The 15,399-nt window shown below is 37.6% G+C and overlaps 1 protein-coding gene and 1 long non-coding RNA gene across 2 annotated transcripts in view; one reads left to right on the top strand and one right to left on the bottom strand.

The window, feature by feature from the left end:
* Positions 1 to 15,399, top strand: part of ALK (ALK receptor tyrosine kinase) — a 1,085,901-nt gene that overhangs the window by 795,943 nt on the left and 274,559 nt on the right. The gene's annotated exons all lie outside the window — the stretch shown is intronic.
* LOC138149161 (uncharacterized) overlaps positions 14,664 to 15,399 on the bottom strand; it is a 55,004-nt gene continuing 54,268 nt past the window's right edge. The window contains exon 3 of the long non-coding RNA XR_011165248.1: positions 14,664 to 15,179. This is a non-coding gene — a long non-coding RNA (uncharacterized lncRNA). The remainder of the gene's footprint in view (positions 15,180 to 15,399) is intronic.

The following is a 15,399-nucleotide window of genomic DNA, read 5'->3' as shown; positions in this document are numbered from 1 at the left end:
TCACCAAGAGCATGGGTCCAAAGCTTTTGTCCAATTCAGCTTTTATTTTTTGTTCTCATTTTTACAACCTGCTCCTAGCAGAACTTGACCCACATTGTCTTTGGGCAAGTGATGATATTAGGATCACAGATTTAGAGTTAAAGGGGACCTTAGAAGCCTTTAAATCTACCCCCCTCTCATTTTAGATAGGGATACTGAGCTTGGAAGCAGTTAAATGACTTTCCCAGGATCACACAACTAGTAAGTGTCCAAGGCAGTATTTGAATCACCCACTTTCTCACTTCAGGTGCTGGGTCATTTCACTAGGCCATTTTGCTTCTCACATACCGGGTTGCCTCATTAATCCAGAGAAATGAGATGCATATAGTAGGTTTTCTTATCAGAGCAGGGCCAATTGGCATCATTTACTGAGGCTTTTTTCACGCTCTGAACTGAATGAAAATCTGCCCCATTCTCCACCAGCTACATGTATGTCATCTAGTCCAAAGATAAAAAATGAATGAAAAAGCATGAATTTATTATTATTATTTATTTGTATGTTTTTAAGTCATTTACTAAGTGCCGTGTGCCAAGCACAGTCCTAAATGCTGGGAATGCAAATGCAAAAAAAGGAAGACAGCCTCTGACCTCAAAAATATTATAGCCTAAATAGGGCAAGACTCTACATATAGAAGAGAATTGGCCAGGAAAGGATATTTTTATCTGGAAAGTCACATGACTATGGGATAACTGGCGTGCCCTTTCCAGGAATGGCAGTGCTGGTTTGATTACTGTTCATTGGGCTAAAAGTACATAGTTAGGGAAAGAAGTAGTAGACAGTAATGGTTCATGCCTAGCAGCCAGGTATTAAGAGGTCCCAGTTGCAACATAGTAGGTCTGGACTGAGCTAGGTAGGTAGAATTCTCCCTAACCAGGAGATAGAAAGGCCAGTAAGAAATGTTATGGCCATCTCCCTAGCCAAGATACACCTCTATCCAGTATTCTTGTTCAGGTGTCAAACCCACTCATCTCTCCCTGAACCAAAAGCCTACTTTCTTATATCTAGTCATAGACCCTTGGAGAGGGGATGGGGAGGAGGAGAATACCCTGCCTTGCGTATCATGATGGGAGTAGAGATATAACCTATCATGGACACTTGGACCCAGTTCTCTTCAAGATGTCAACATCTTTCCCTCTGGATAACACTCAGGTAAAGTTACTGACTTCAACTCTTGTTCCCAAAATGGGTACAGTGTTGCCTATATCTTTCCTTTAGGAATCCAAGGAAGCACCCAGAATTCCTCTTCACTACAATTTAGGGAGCCTGGCCAAATCAGCCTTCATCACATGTCTAGCCTGGTATGAGCCATTTGACCATTTTGCTCACTGTAATGATTCATAAAAGGTGGGATTTCATCACATCAGTCATGGCTAGCTGTATGCATCGTAAAGATGGGAAAGAAGAGTGTAACGATAGGCAGTGTCATGCCCTGGTATAGCAGTCATAGAGAGCATCTCAATCCCTAACCCTTTCTTTTTAAATCTTTAATGATAACTTTTAAAACTACTAACAAAGAAAAATAAAGAATAAAATCTTATTTCAAACCATAATTGTAATAGCCCACACATTTTACCAAAGTAAAATCAAACTAATTAACTATCCAAAATATTAATAATAACAACAAACAATTACTCTGTGTCCCTTTCTGAATCTGACAGTCTGTTCCCTTTGAGTTGGTTTTCTGTTTCATATGCTCTTCTGCTTCTACTGGTCTCATTTTGCATCATTTCATATGTCTTTCCATATTTCCTTGTGTTTTTCCTATTTATCATTTTTATAGTGCCATAATATTGCATTATATTCATATGCCACAATTTATACAGCCTTTCTCCACTCTTTGGACACATAGGTTGTTTCCAATTACTTTGCTATTGCAAATAAAGAAGCTATGAATATTTCTGGATAGATAGATCCTTTTATCCCTTTCATTGCATCTTAAGTAGAAAGTCCTAGAAATGGAATTGCTGGGTCAAAAAGCATGATCAGGTTTCTGGTTGTTAATGCATATTAAAAGCCAAAATGCCTTCCCCAAAGTTTACATGAATCTATACTCCCAACAGTGTAATAGCGGGTGTGTTTCCCCATAACCCTGCCAGCATTGAAATTTATCATTTTGTACTATATAGGACAACTTAACAATCTTAAGTTTCTACCTTAAGCTATTCTTGTTTTGCTGATTACTAGCAAGTAGGCATTTTAAAAATTTTCTTATCAATGATTTGTATTCCCTCCCTTAAAAATCATACATAGACCTGTGATGTTCCTAATAGTCTTGAATTTGATCCTCTCCTCTTTCATCTCTGACCTTGACCCTTTTCCCCTTCCTCCCTTTCTCTTCATCTTCCTGTCTGTATTACATGACTGTCTTCTTTTCTCTTTGAGTATCTGAATCATAATGGACCCACTGAGCTCAGCCTTTTTGCTGTACCATTTCCAAACAATTTGTAGGAATAGGACCCAGCTTTGGAATTGCGTGCCTTTATCTCATTTCTTTTTCTCCTTTATCTATTATCATCTTGATACAGTTTTCTCAAAAATCCCACAGGCAAGTGAAGCCCCATTGCCTCTCATCATAGAATCATCATAGAATTTTAGAGTTAGAAGAGATTTTGCTGGCCATCTAGTCCAACCTATGGCAAGTAGTCATCCATCGTCTACTCTACTTTTTCTCTCAGTTTCCTCATCTGTAAAATAGGGATGATAACAGCACCTATTTCCCAGGATTGTTGTAAGATAATAACTATAAAATGCTATATAGTAAATGCTATATAAATGTTGTTATTGTTGTTATTAATTATTAATTGAAGACATCCAATAAGAGGGCATACATGGGCTGTTCGTTCAACTTTTGGAAATCTCTAATTATTAGGAAGCTTTTCCTATCTTCAAGTCTAAAATTGTTTCCACCCATTGGTCCTCGCTGTGCCCTCTCCCTATCATCCTAACTGTGACTCTCTTAATAGAGTCCCAAATCCCATTAGCTATTTTGACTACCACTGATTCATAATGAGCTTCAATCCACTAAAACTTCCAGATCTTTTCCTGATGAACTGCTATCAAGCAATGCCTCTCCCATATCCTACTTAGGAAGCGGATTTTTTGAACCCAAGTATAGAACTTTACATCTATCCTTATCAAATTTCATCTTCACAGATTCAGAAGAAATTTCTATCCTTCCAACATCTTTTTGTCTCTGTCATCCATTGTTAGACCTTCTACTCATTTTTATGTCCCCTGAAAATATAAGAAGCATGTCATCTTTTTTTTTTAATCCAAGTAACTGATAAAAATGTTAAACAGTGCATCAATTATTATTGGCTTTCTAAGATCAAATTCACAAATGAAATTGCATCCTCTCCACAGTATAAGTACTTCTGGCATATGTGGATATTTTTTCCTCTGGAGCAGTATCATCTGTCTTTTCTCCAGTGTAGATAATGCCCTTTGTTAATTCAGATGGTCACCTATTTTGCCTGTGAACCTTCCACACCTATGGTCCACACAGAGTTCATGGTCTAGGTAGTAGTCTCCTTGGCTCTTGCTTCTGTTCCTTTGGTCCTTTTCCTAACCATTCCACTATTTTTAGTACCTCCATTAAAAGGGTAGTGAGAGGGAAGATGGGGAAGAACTGTGTCTACACAAGCAAATAGAAATAGTAAAAGGATTTGTGATTTCTTTAGGTGGAGAGCTCCCTCTCCCAATCACAACCTTTCAGTGATATAATGGAGGGGTGTAGGGAAGGAAAAGGGAACAAGCATTATTAAGGGCCTACTATATGCCAGGCACTGTCCTAAGTGCTTTACAAATATTGTCTCATTTGGTCATAGGAGGTAAGTCATAAGAAATCTCTGGAAACACATAGAGGTAAAGTGACCTCACCACTTAGCTAATAAGTTTCAGAGGTGAGATTCGAAGCCAAGTCTCCCTGACCCCTGGTCAGAACATTAACTACTCTGCTATGCTAGACCTTACTTGTAGTCAGAATGTAACTCTACATGCAAATCACAGTGAAAACTGAGCCAAATATCTGGACTGTGATAAAGGGTAATGTCTCAATTATTTCCATTTTCACAGGGTTTTTTTCACTCCAAGGTTCAGTTCAAGCACCATGTCTGATGAAGTTTTGTCTTCCTTCCAACTCAGTGATTTTGATCTCCCTAGAACACCTTCAGGGCTGCTAGGTGATGCAATAGATGGAGTGCTGAGCCTGGAGTCAGGAAGACTCACCTTACTGAATTCAAATCTGGTCTCAGACACTTACTAGCTGTGTGATACTGGACAAGTCACTTAACCCTGTTTGCCTTAGTTTCCTCATCCATATAAGGAATTGAAGGAAATCGACAAACCACTCCAGTATCTCACAGAGTTTAAACATGACTCAAATGACAGAATGGAAAGGACACCTTCAAAATTCCTGTCTATACCACTCACTTTTGGTCATAATCACAAACCCAAAGTTAGAAGAGAACCCAGAGGTCATCTACTGCAACCCACTTATTTTGCCAACAAATAACCCAAGATTCAGAGAAATGAAGCAACATTTTTAGCTTTGTAACATATCGTCATATATTTTTTATGAATTTTAATCCTTTTATGTTCCTGGTTTGCCCAGATATACTTCATGCTCCATAAAAGTGGGACTTATATCTCATCTGGCAGTGCCAAGGACAGAGAACTGGTCTGGAGTCAGCAAGACCGGAATTCAAATGTGGATTCAGTCATTTACTAACCATGTGACCCTGTGCATGTCACTTAAACTCTCTCAGTCTCAGTTTTCCCATCTGTAAAGTGGGAATAATAATAGGGCCTGCCTTCCAGAGTTGTTGTGAGGATCAAATGAGATATTTTTAAGTATTTAGCACAATGCCTGGCACCTGTCGTTGTTCAGTCGTTTCAATAATATTTGACTCTTCATGACCCAAATTTGGAGCTTTCCTGGCAAAAATACTAGAGTGGTTTGCAATTTCCTTCCCAAGCTAATTTTACAGATAAGGAAACTGAGGCAAACAAGGTTAAGTGACTTGCCCAGGGTCATACAGCTAGTAAGTGTCTGAGGTCAGATTCAAACTCATGAAGATAAGTCTTCCTACTTTCAAGCCTGGTGCTCTGTCCACTGTGGCATTTGGCTGCCTCCACATAGTGGGACACATAGTAGGTGCTTAATGAACGTTTCCTTTCTTCTACCCTTATGCATAGATGTCCCTCAAAATAGCAGATGGAGAGATAAAAGGCTATAGTGTTCAGGAATGCCACATATGCCCCCATGCTTGCATATGTCTACTTGCTGACTCTCCTGTGAGATGATCTGTCTACACCCAGTGATTCTGCTATGTGTTCTGAATACCCATCATAGTGGCACTGAATTGCATCTCATTTTAATGACATTTAGCTAAGTAAGAGCTTGTAAAGACTTCATGAATCATGCTTCTCTTTTCCTTAACAAATACTCTTCACCGCTAGAATGACCAAAAGGGCCTGCAAACTGCCTCTAAGTTCTCAAGGTTCAATGTACAGAGATCATTACTGCGCGTTGTAATGACTTTTGTCCATGTTCCTCCATAAACCTTCTCTAGAGGATCCAATCAGTGTACCATAAGCCTTGGTCTTTGGATGCTTATGAAACACTTGGACCTCATTTTCACTGTTATCCTTCTTTCTTGTAATATGACTGACCCAGCACCCTTTCCAATGATGCCTTTTGTGCCATTTGTTTATCTGTGGCATCCTTAAACCACCTGCCCTTTGGGTTCCCTGAACTTTTAATTCTTCAAAGACCTTGGTGTTCATGTTTCACAGACATTTAGCATTACTATGAATATTGGTGTCCTTGCAGTCTTGTTGGTATTGCAGTCTATTGAGATGGTCTGTGGAATACACACACACATATACATCCATACATATATATGCATGTATGTTTGTATGTATGTGTTTTTCCCACAGAACAACTTAATAGACTACAGATTCAAATGCATTTCACAGGCTAAGCATATACTCTTCATCCACTAAGTTTTTCCTGTGCGCATGTTAGGCGAATTTCTATAGAATTTCCAGTCTCGCTGAAGATGCCCTAAACTGATTCTGGACTCAATACCATGAAGTATAATATCATCTAAAAACAACAGAATCTGGAAAAATTCACCATCCATAGGAATCTCTTTTCCTATGGACCCTATGCAGGGCATCCTCTCTGCCACAGGTGGTATCACCTCTAATGTGGTTTTATGGGGTTTTTGTTTGTTTTTATCTGAACATGAATTGCAATATTTGTGTGTTTTGTTAAGAACAGTCATTCCAAAATATTTTCAGAGTTTTCCCACAAAAGGAAGAGTTTGGGGGTAGTTTCATGCTTTAAAAAAACAATTGGTTACTCAGACCATATCTACCTTATTAGGTCAAAACATATTGCTTAGAATGGAGAGCCCAGTTTTCCTCTTCCAGCTCCAACACCAGCTCCTTATATCTTCTTGGGCTAAGTCATCACTTCTTCCCCAGACTATTTCACTCTCTCATTGGAACGTGGAGGATGACTAGAAACTCTGTTGAGTGATTTGAAGCCTTGGAAAGGGAAGCACTGCACATATTTCATCCCCACAAGGACATTTCTATTTCCGTTCTTAAAAATGTCAGGTGCTGGCAATAAAATGGTAGAACCCTTGAAAAAAAAAAGATCGGATTCTGATCCTCTCTCTTTAATTAATACCATTGTAACAATGAAAGGCCCTGATTTGATGGAAGACAATTAACTCGGCAATGTTTGGCCTTTCCTGTATTGAACCTATGTTTATTGCCAGTTACAAATGAATGACTCTAAGTTTGGTGACATTTTTAAGAGCTTAGATTTATTTCTCAGAGAATATTAGGGCTTTGTAATCTGACTCCTGAAATGGGGAAGCAGGGGAGGTCTCTTAAGAGGAGTGCCAATTCAAGGCTAGGCAAGCCCAGTTTCTAGCTAAGTTATTATATTTTTTTCTGATACTTTTGGCAAACAGGTTGAGATCTGAATTCCTCTATACATTTTTAAATAACTTTTCTGAAAGGACAGCTAGGTCTCCATTGACTTGAATTGTACTGACTTTTTAAAGCATACTACTTTTAGACTAGAGGACTATAAATTGAGGAGCTATATATTTCGATTTTTAAAATGTGGCCATCATTGAGGTCCTTCAGTCTATAAAAGACACAATTACCTCTGGAAAAAAAGTAATCTGTATTCAGGAGAAACCTAAAGTAGTCAAGATTGAGTGATCTTACTTACTGGATCCCACAATAAGCAGCCGACTAAAATAGTCAAAGGAGAAATCTATACATTCACTGAGGGTGTAAGCTAGAAGCCTAGATATCGTATTTTTAGTGAGACTCTTAAGGTCCAACAGAATAGAATTCCTTACACAGGGAAAGTAAGTCATATCAGAAATGTGAGACTTCCCTAAAATATACCCTAGGCCCTCCCTAAAAAATGCCTTGAGCCCCTAAGCTGATGCCATCAGCAGAGAAGTATCCAAAACACTTGGAGAAAGTCATTTCTGTATAATACCTAACATGTGCAAAGGTACTGCTGGAAAGAAAAATGAGTATAATACCACCCTTCTGCCTATGAATCTTTTAACCAATTAATTCACTTAATGACTATTTATTAAATGTCTGTTTTGTGTAAATTCCTTGATTAAAATTTTTTATGTGATATCTCTTCTTGGTGACCCTGTTTTATCAAATGTTACGTTTTGTTGTTGTTCAGTTGTGTCCAACTCTTTGTGACCCCATTTGGGGTTTTCTTGGCAAAAATACTGAAGTGGTTTGCTATTTCCTTCTCCAACTCCTTTTACAGATTAGGAAACTGAGGCAAACACAGTTAAATGACTTACCCAGGGTCACACAGCTAGTAAGTTTCAGAGGTTGGATTTGAAATCAGATCTTCCTGACTCCAGGCCCAGCACTCTACCATTGCACTATCTAGTTGTCCCAGTGTTACATTCGTGGAAGATAAGTTCTTTTAGGATCTCTAAAACTCATAAGGTTTGAGCTAACTGAGTTATGGGCGAAGCAAAGTACTATTGTCTAAGGATTGAGCACGTAGATGCTCTTTGCTAAAAGGCTGATCACATGAGGATGATTTTTTGAAAGTTGATTTTATTTTATTTTCAGTTCCAAATTCTCTCCCTCACTTCACTCCCTCCCATAGTCATTTAGAAGGCAAGAAATAAATATGCATTCTAAATATGCAGTCATGGAAAACACATTTCTGTGTTAGCTATGTTTGGGAGGAGAAGCAAGGAAAATAAAGGTGAAAAAGTGCTTCAATCTGCACTCTAAGTCCATCACTTCTCTCTAAAGAGGTAGATAGTATTTTATATCATGAGTCCTTTGAAATTGTAATGGGTCATTGTATTGATCAGAGTTACTAAGTCTTTCATAGTTGATAATCCTTACAGTATTTCTATTACTGTGTGTATTGTTTTCTTGGTTTTGCTCATTTCACTTTGTATTAGTTCATATAAGCCTTCCCTGGATTTTCTGAAACCATCCCCTTTATCATTTCTTATAACACAGTAGTATTCTATTACATTCCTACCGTGTTTCCCCGATAATAAGACCTATCCCGAAAATAAGCCCTCCCCTTACTGTGTAAGATTCCTCTAAAATAAGCCCTCCCCCGAAAATAAGCCCTATTGAGATTGCTACTGTAGTGAAGGTGATATACCCTGCGTTACACGCTACATTACGGTACCCTCTGTATGCCCCGCCCCCCCCTGCCACGCTCCGAGCTGCATCCAATCAGAGCTGCAGCAGTGAGCGCGTCATCCTGTTCTTCCCCAGTGATTTGCTTATTGAATAAAGGTACATTTTTTTGTTCACATTTACTTGTTTATTCAAATTGCTGTCAATGTTCATTTAAATAAGCCCTCCCCTGAAAATAAGCCCTCTGGTGTTTTTCTGTCCAAAAAAAATAATAAGACAGTGTCTTATTATCGGGGAAACATGGTATACTATAACTTGTTCAGCCATTCCCCAATTAATGGGCATCCCCTTAGTTTCCAATTCTTTGCCACCACAAAAAGAGTTCTTATAAATATTTTTCTACATGTTGTAAAGCCATGCATGAGCATCTTTCCAGAGGACTGCTGCTGTGAACAGCTTTCAAGGTTCTGATTACATAGTATAGTGAGCTTTCTATTTATTAAATAACAAATCAGAGCAAAACATTCATAGAAAATCAAAATACAGCATTCACAATGTTACAACTTATCACAGAAAATCAAAATACAACATTCGCTGTGTCACAACTCAACAACTTATCACTAAAATGGCCACATAGTTTTCACCAAAGTGGTCACATAGTTTTAAACAAAGGACATTCATTTAGTCAATCATAAAATCCTTAATTTGGTCACAAAGTAAAAAAGTCAAAATTCTCCACCCCTAGGTTACAGTAAATCATAATCTTCTCAGCCAGTACACAGTATCCAAGTAAAGTCTTCTTTCAGCTTGACTTGAGGCTGGCTCTCAGCTTCCATGGTTCCTCTTCCATGGTCCCACCTCCAACTGTCACCTGGGTTCGAAGGCAGGCAGCTCCCAGTTCCTTGTCCAGCTCCTTGTCCAGTTCTTTGTCCAGTTCCTGTTCCATACTGAAATTCACAGTGTCCAGTCCACCTCAAGTCCTTCACAGTTCCTGTCTCTGGGAACATTTCAGGCACCATCATCAATTCACTATCTGCCTGTGAAATCAACTCAGACCCACTAACAAGGACTGAGTGAGAACTCAACACAAATCATCAGTAAAGTCCAAGGACTTCCAAAACCCTCCTCCAAAGACTTCTGTAAACATACAACCAGAAAATCCTCTTTCAGGGCTTCCAGTAAGGCCCTAGGGCTTCTGTACAAAGTATCACAAACAAATATCAACACAGACAGAGCAGATAAAGAGAGTTGTGGAATACCACAAGTTTTCTTTTTCTTGACTCTGCCACCACAAGAGCCCTCTTCTCAGTTCTGCTGTCTCTAGCCTGGAAATTCTCCTTATAGATAGTCATTAGCTCCTCCCCTTCCTGTTGTAGGAGTTCATGAGTTCTAGGGTTCACAAGTTGTGGGGTTCACTTGTTCTGTTTCTTAACAGATTTGATACAAGGTTCAAAAGAAACCTGAACTTAAACAAGGTGTTAATTCAATAGCTGAAACAAGGTGTGAACTACTTCTGTGCTTGCCATTACACATATGGGTCCTTTTCCCTTTTGTATAGTCTTTTTGGGATACAGCCCTAGAAGTGGTATTGCTGAGCCAAAAGGCATGCGCAGTTTTATAGCCCCTTTGGCATAGTCCCAAATTGTTTTCCAGAGTGGTTGGATCAGTTGGTTCAGTTCTACCAACAGTGAATTAGTATTCCAATTTTCCCACATCTTTTCTTACATTTGTCATTTTTCTTTTCTGTCATCTTAGCCAATCTGAGCAGTATGAGGTAGTACCTCAGAGTTTTTAAATTTGCTTTTATTATTAGTAATTTAGAGTATTTCTCACATGACTTGAAGGCTTTTGTTTCTTCCTCTGAAAACTGCCTATTCATATCCTTTGACTCTTTATCCCTTGGGAAGTGGTTCCTATTTTTATAAATTTAGCTTGGTTCTCTATATTTGAGAAGTGAGACCTTTATCAGAAAAAAAAAACTTGTTGCCAAAACTCTTTTCCCATTTTTCTACTTTTCTTCTAATTTTGACTGCATTGATTTCATTTATGCAGAAATATTTAAATTTTATGTCATCAGAATTAGCCATTTTACCTCCTGTGAACTTCCATGTCTCATTTGATCATGAACTCTTTCTGTCCATGGATCTGATGGGTAATTTCTTCTATCCTCCCCTAATTTACTTTGTATCTAATTCATGTACCCATTTTGAGCTTATCATGTAGTCAGTTATGAGATGTTGATCTATGTCTAGTTCCTCCCAGACTACCTTCTAGTTTTGCCAGAAGTTTTTGTCAAATAGTGAGTCCTTGCCCTAATCACTGGAATCTTTGAATTTATCAAACACTAGGCTAATGTGCTCATTTGTTTCTGTTTATTATGTTCCTAATCTATTCCATTCATCAACCACTCTCTTTTATCCAGTACCAAATTTTATCATTACTATTTTGGAATATACTTTGATATCTGGTACTACTAGGCCTCTTGCCTTCATTTTTTTTTCATTGATTCACTTGATGTTCTTAACTTTTTCTTCCTCCAGATGAATTTACTTTTTCTTCCTCCAGATGAATTTTGTTTATTATTTTTTCTAACTTTATAAAATAATGCTTTGGTAGTTTGACTGGTATAACAATAAATAAGTAAATTAATTTAGGTACAATTATCATTTTTATTATATTGGCTTAGTTTAACTATTAACAATTAATATTTCTCCAGTTATTTAGATGTCTTCCTTTGTGTGATTTCTTTCATAATTGTAATTCATATAGTTCCTTTGTGTATGTCTTGGCAAATGAACTCCCAATTATTTTATACCATCTGCAGTTATTTTAAATGGAAGTTCTCTTCTTATCACTTTCTGTTGAGTTTTGTTGGTAATACATAGAAATGTGGATTATGGGATGGCCAGGTAGCACAGCGAGTAAGAGCACCGGCTCCAGTGTTGAGAAGACCTGGAGATCGAATCCCGGGCTCAGACACTTAGCAATCACCCAGAAACACCTGGCCGTGTAACCTTGAGCAAGTTACTTAACCCCAATTGCTTAAAAAAATAAAATAAAATCAACTGGACCCTCACCACAATAAAAAAACAATCATTTAAAAAAAAAAGGAAATGTGTATTATTCATGAGAGTTTATTTTATATGCTATGACTTTGTTAAAGTTGTTCATTGTTTTGACTAGGTTTTTTTCATTGGCTCTCAGGAGTTCTCTAAATATACCATCATATTATTTGCAAAAAAACAGTTATTTTTGCTCCTTATTACCATTGCTTATTCCTTCAATCTTTTTCTTGTCTGGATTGCACATCTAGATTTCTTGTACAAGACTGCATGTCAAGTACAATATTGTATAATAATGGTGATAATGGGCATTCTTGCTTCACCCCTGATCTTATTGGAAAGACTTCTAATTTATCCCTGTTACAAATAATGCTTGTTCTTGTTTTTATTTTTTTTAACACTTATTATTTATATTTAATATATTTTTTAAAAATTCCAAATTCTCTCTCTCCCTCTCACCATGTGAAATCATGCAAAAATACTTCAATTATCAGACATATTGTGCCAAAAAATTAAGAAAAAATTTAAAAGTGAGAAAATAAATTTCAATTTGTACTCAAAGTTCTTTCACTGGAAGTAGATAGCATTTTTCATCATGAGTCCTTTGGAATTTTCTTGGGTCATTGTCTTAATCTGAGTAACTAAGTCTTTGACAGTCAATCATCATTACATTATTATTCTTCATGTATACAATGATCTCATGGTTCTGCTCACTTCATTTTGCATCACTTCTTCCCATTTTTTTTTCCAAAACCACCCACCTCATCATTTCTTATAGTACTAGCAGTGCTCCAACACAATCATATGCCACGACTTCTTCATCCATTTCAATTTCTAATTCTTTTCTACCACAAAAAGTGTTGCTATTAACATTTTTATACATATAGGTCCTTTTCCTTTTTCTTTGATCTCTTTGGGATGCAGACGTAGTGGTTTTGCTGAGTCAAAGGTCTATAAAGTCAAACTTTATAGACCCTCAGGCCTAGTTTCAAATTGTTCTCTAGAATGGTTGGACCAGTTCACAATTCTACCAACAGTCCATTAGTGTACCTATTTCACCTCATTCTTTCTAGTATGTCATTTCTAATAGATGTAATGAGGTGCCTCCATTGTTTTAATTTGCATTTCTCCAATCAATAATGATTTAGATACTTTCGGTTTTGGATAGATATTACTTATCATTTTAAGAAAAACTCCATTTATTCCTGTGTTTTCAAATATTTTAATAGGCATTAAATAGGTATTGTATTTTGTCAAAAGCTTATTCTGCATCTATTGATATAATCACATCATTTTTTGTTGTGTTATTGATATGGTCAATTGTGTTATAGTTTTACTGATGTTGAACCAGCCCTGAATTTCTGGTATAAATTCAGCCTTGTCATGGCATATGATCTTAGTGATATATGTCTGTAATCACCTTTCCAGTATTTTATTTAAAATTTTTACATCAATATTCATTAAGGAAATTGATCTATCCAACTGCTGGGCTTGTGTTCAATCTACATTTTTCTTTGAAACTTTTCTTATAGATGTTTTCACATCATTTTCTTCTGAGATTGTATCTTGAACTGCCCTATCAACATAGTAGCTTTTGTGGTCAGGTTCTATTTTGTTGTTGTGATCATTTTATAGGCTGTCTTGACTTTGGACTTTATGCTAGAGTTGCTCATCCCTGAGTGGGGATGATTGACCTGAACTTCAGACTTTTATGTCCTGCTATTTTCGCAGCTAGGTTTATGGGCCTATAAGATTTTGGTGCTTCCAAAGTGGTATGATCCAAGGCATGGTCTGGTAACTAACCTCCTAATCTGTGTTCTTGTCCTTACCGAAGTAGAGCCCCTGCTCCCTTGAAACCACCATCATTCCTTTCCACCCTAGAAGTGCAAACCAGAACTGGGTAATAGAGGATGGAACTGCCAAATGTCTCAGTTCTAATATGGGAGTCCTCTGGAATCTCTTCCCCTTGGTTCTGGGAACTCTTGGTGCAAGCACTGTTGCTAGTGCTACTGCTGCTTCTGTTACTGCTACTGCCACAGCCTCCAAGGCCCACAACCAATGACCCCACCCCAGTGTCCACAGACCTCTCTTTCTGTCTTCCTGAGCTGCCCTGACTTAGAGAAATCCCTCACTCTGACTTTTTGCTGGTTGTCTGACCAAAGGAGAAGATACTAGATCATTATTTCCCTATTTCTGGAAGCTGTGGGGTTGAGGTTGGTTGTTGTTCTTTTTTTTTTAATGCAGACTAAGATCACAGTAGCTATTTTGGCAGCCACATCATAGTGCTGAGACATATTGTGCTTTCAATCCACAAGAAACCCCAGATCTTTTCCAAGACAATTGCTATCTATCCATGCCTCCTTCATTTTATGCTTGTGAAGTTGATTTTCACACCCAAGTGCAAGACTTTAAATTTATCCCTATTACATTTCATCTTATTAGATTAATGGTAATGCTCTAGACCAGGGTTTCTTAAATGTTTTCCACTCATGATCCCTTTTGTGCTTCTTAAACTGTGGGTTGTGATTCCATATGGGGTCAAGACCCACAGTTTAAGACTGTCAAGGTCCTTTTAGATCCCACCTCTGTCATCTACCATATTGATCCCTACTCCCAGTTTTGTGTTGTCTGCAAATTTGACCAGCATGTCATCCGTGCCCTTTTCCAAGTCATTGATTTTTTTTTTTAAGTTAATAGCACATGGGCAAGAAAAATCCCTAGGGTACTTTACTGGAGATCTCTTGCCATGTTGATATTGAACAATTATCACTTACTCTTTGCATCTGTTTATCTAACCAGTTCTGAATCCATTTGATCAGATTATCCTCTAATCAATAGCATTTAAACTTTTTCACAAGAATAATGTAAGATAATTTATCAGAAGCTTTGTTAATCAATCAATCAATAAACATTTATTAAATATTTACTATGTGCCAAGCAAAGGCTAAGGACTAGAGATGAAGGAAGAAAGGAAGGAAGGAAGGAAAGAAAAAGAAAGATAGTCCCTCCCCTCCAAAAGCTTACAATCTGATGGGGAAAAACATCACACAAAAGGAAGCTAGAAAGTAAAGGCTGGGGAAAGATAACCAATCAGGGAACATGGTGAGAAAGTCAGAGAAGTTCCAAAGGTGAAAAATGAGATGTTTGAACTGAGGTCTCTACTTAAATGAAGGTTTGGAGTCCAAATCCTCCAATCAGAGAGGCAGAGGGCAGGAATGAGGTTGGAGTCCCAAGACTGGTGAGATCTTCCATGGTGCTAAGGCTTTCCCAGTGATGAGCTTCTTGAGACTTGATGGAAAAGTCAGGTGGAGAAGTGCCAAAGTAGTGTAACAAGGTAAGAAATAAGGAAGAATCTAGGTAGAAGACATCCACAGTAGTGACCTCATATACTAGAAGTTTTCCTGTCAGAAAAGGAAATGAGGTTAGTCTAGCAAGACTTGTTCTTGATGAAGCCATGCTCGCTTTTTATTCACTGTTGCTACTGTGTTTCCCCGATAATAAGACACTGTCTTATTATTTTTTTTGGACAGAAAAACACCAGAGGGCTTATTTTCAGGGGAGAGCTTATTTTAATGAACATTGACAGCAATTTTAATAAACAGGTAAATGTGAACAAAAAAA

This window comes from Petaurus breviceps, unplaced genomic scaffold (assembly GCF_028583685.1).
Source record: "Petaurus breviceps papuanus isolate PSGF00001 unplaced genomic scaffold, PetGlider_PUasm1.0 90845, whole genome shotgun sequence".
Lineage (NCBI taxonomy): Eukaryota > Metazoa > Chordata > Mammalia > Diprotodontia > Petauridae > Petaurus > Petaurus breviceps.
This window is presented reverse-complemented; position numbering and strand designations above follow the sequence as displayed.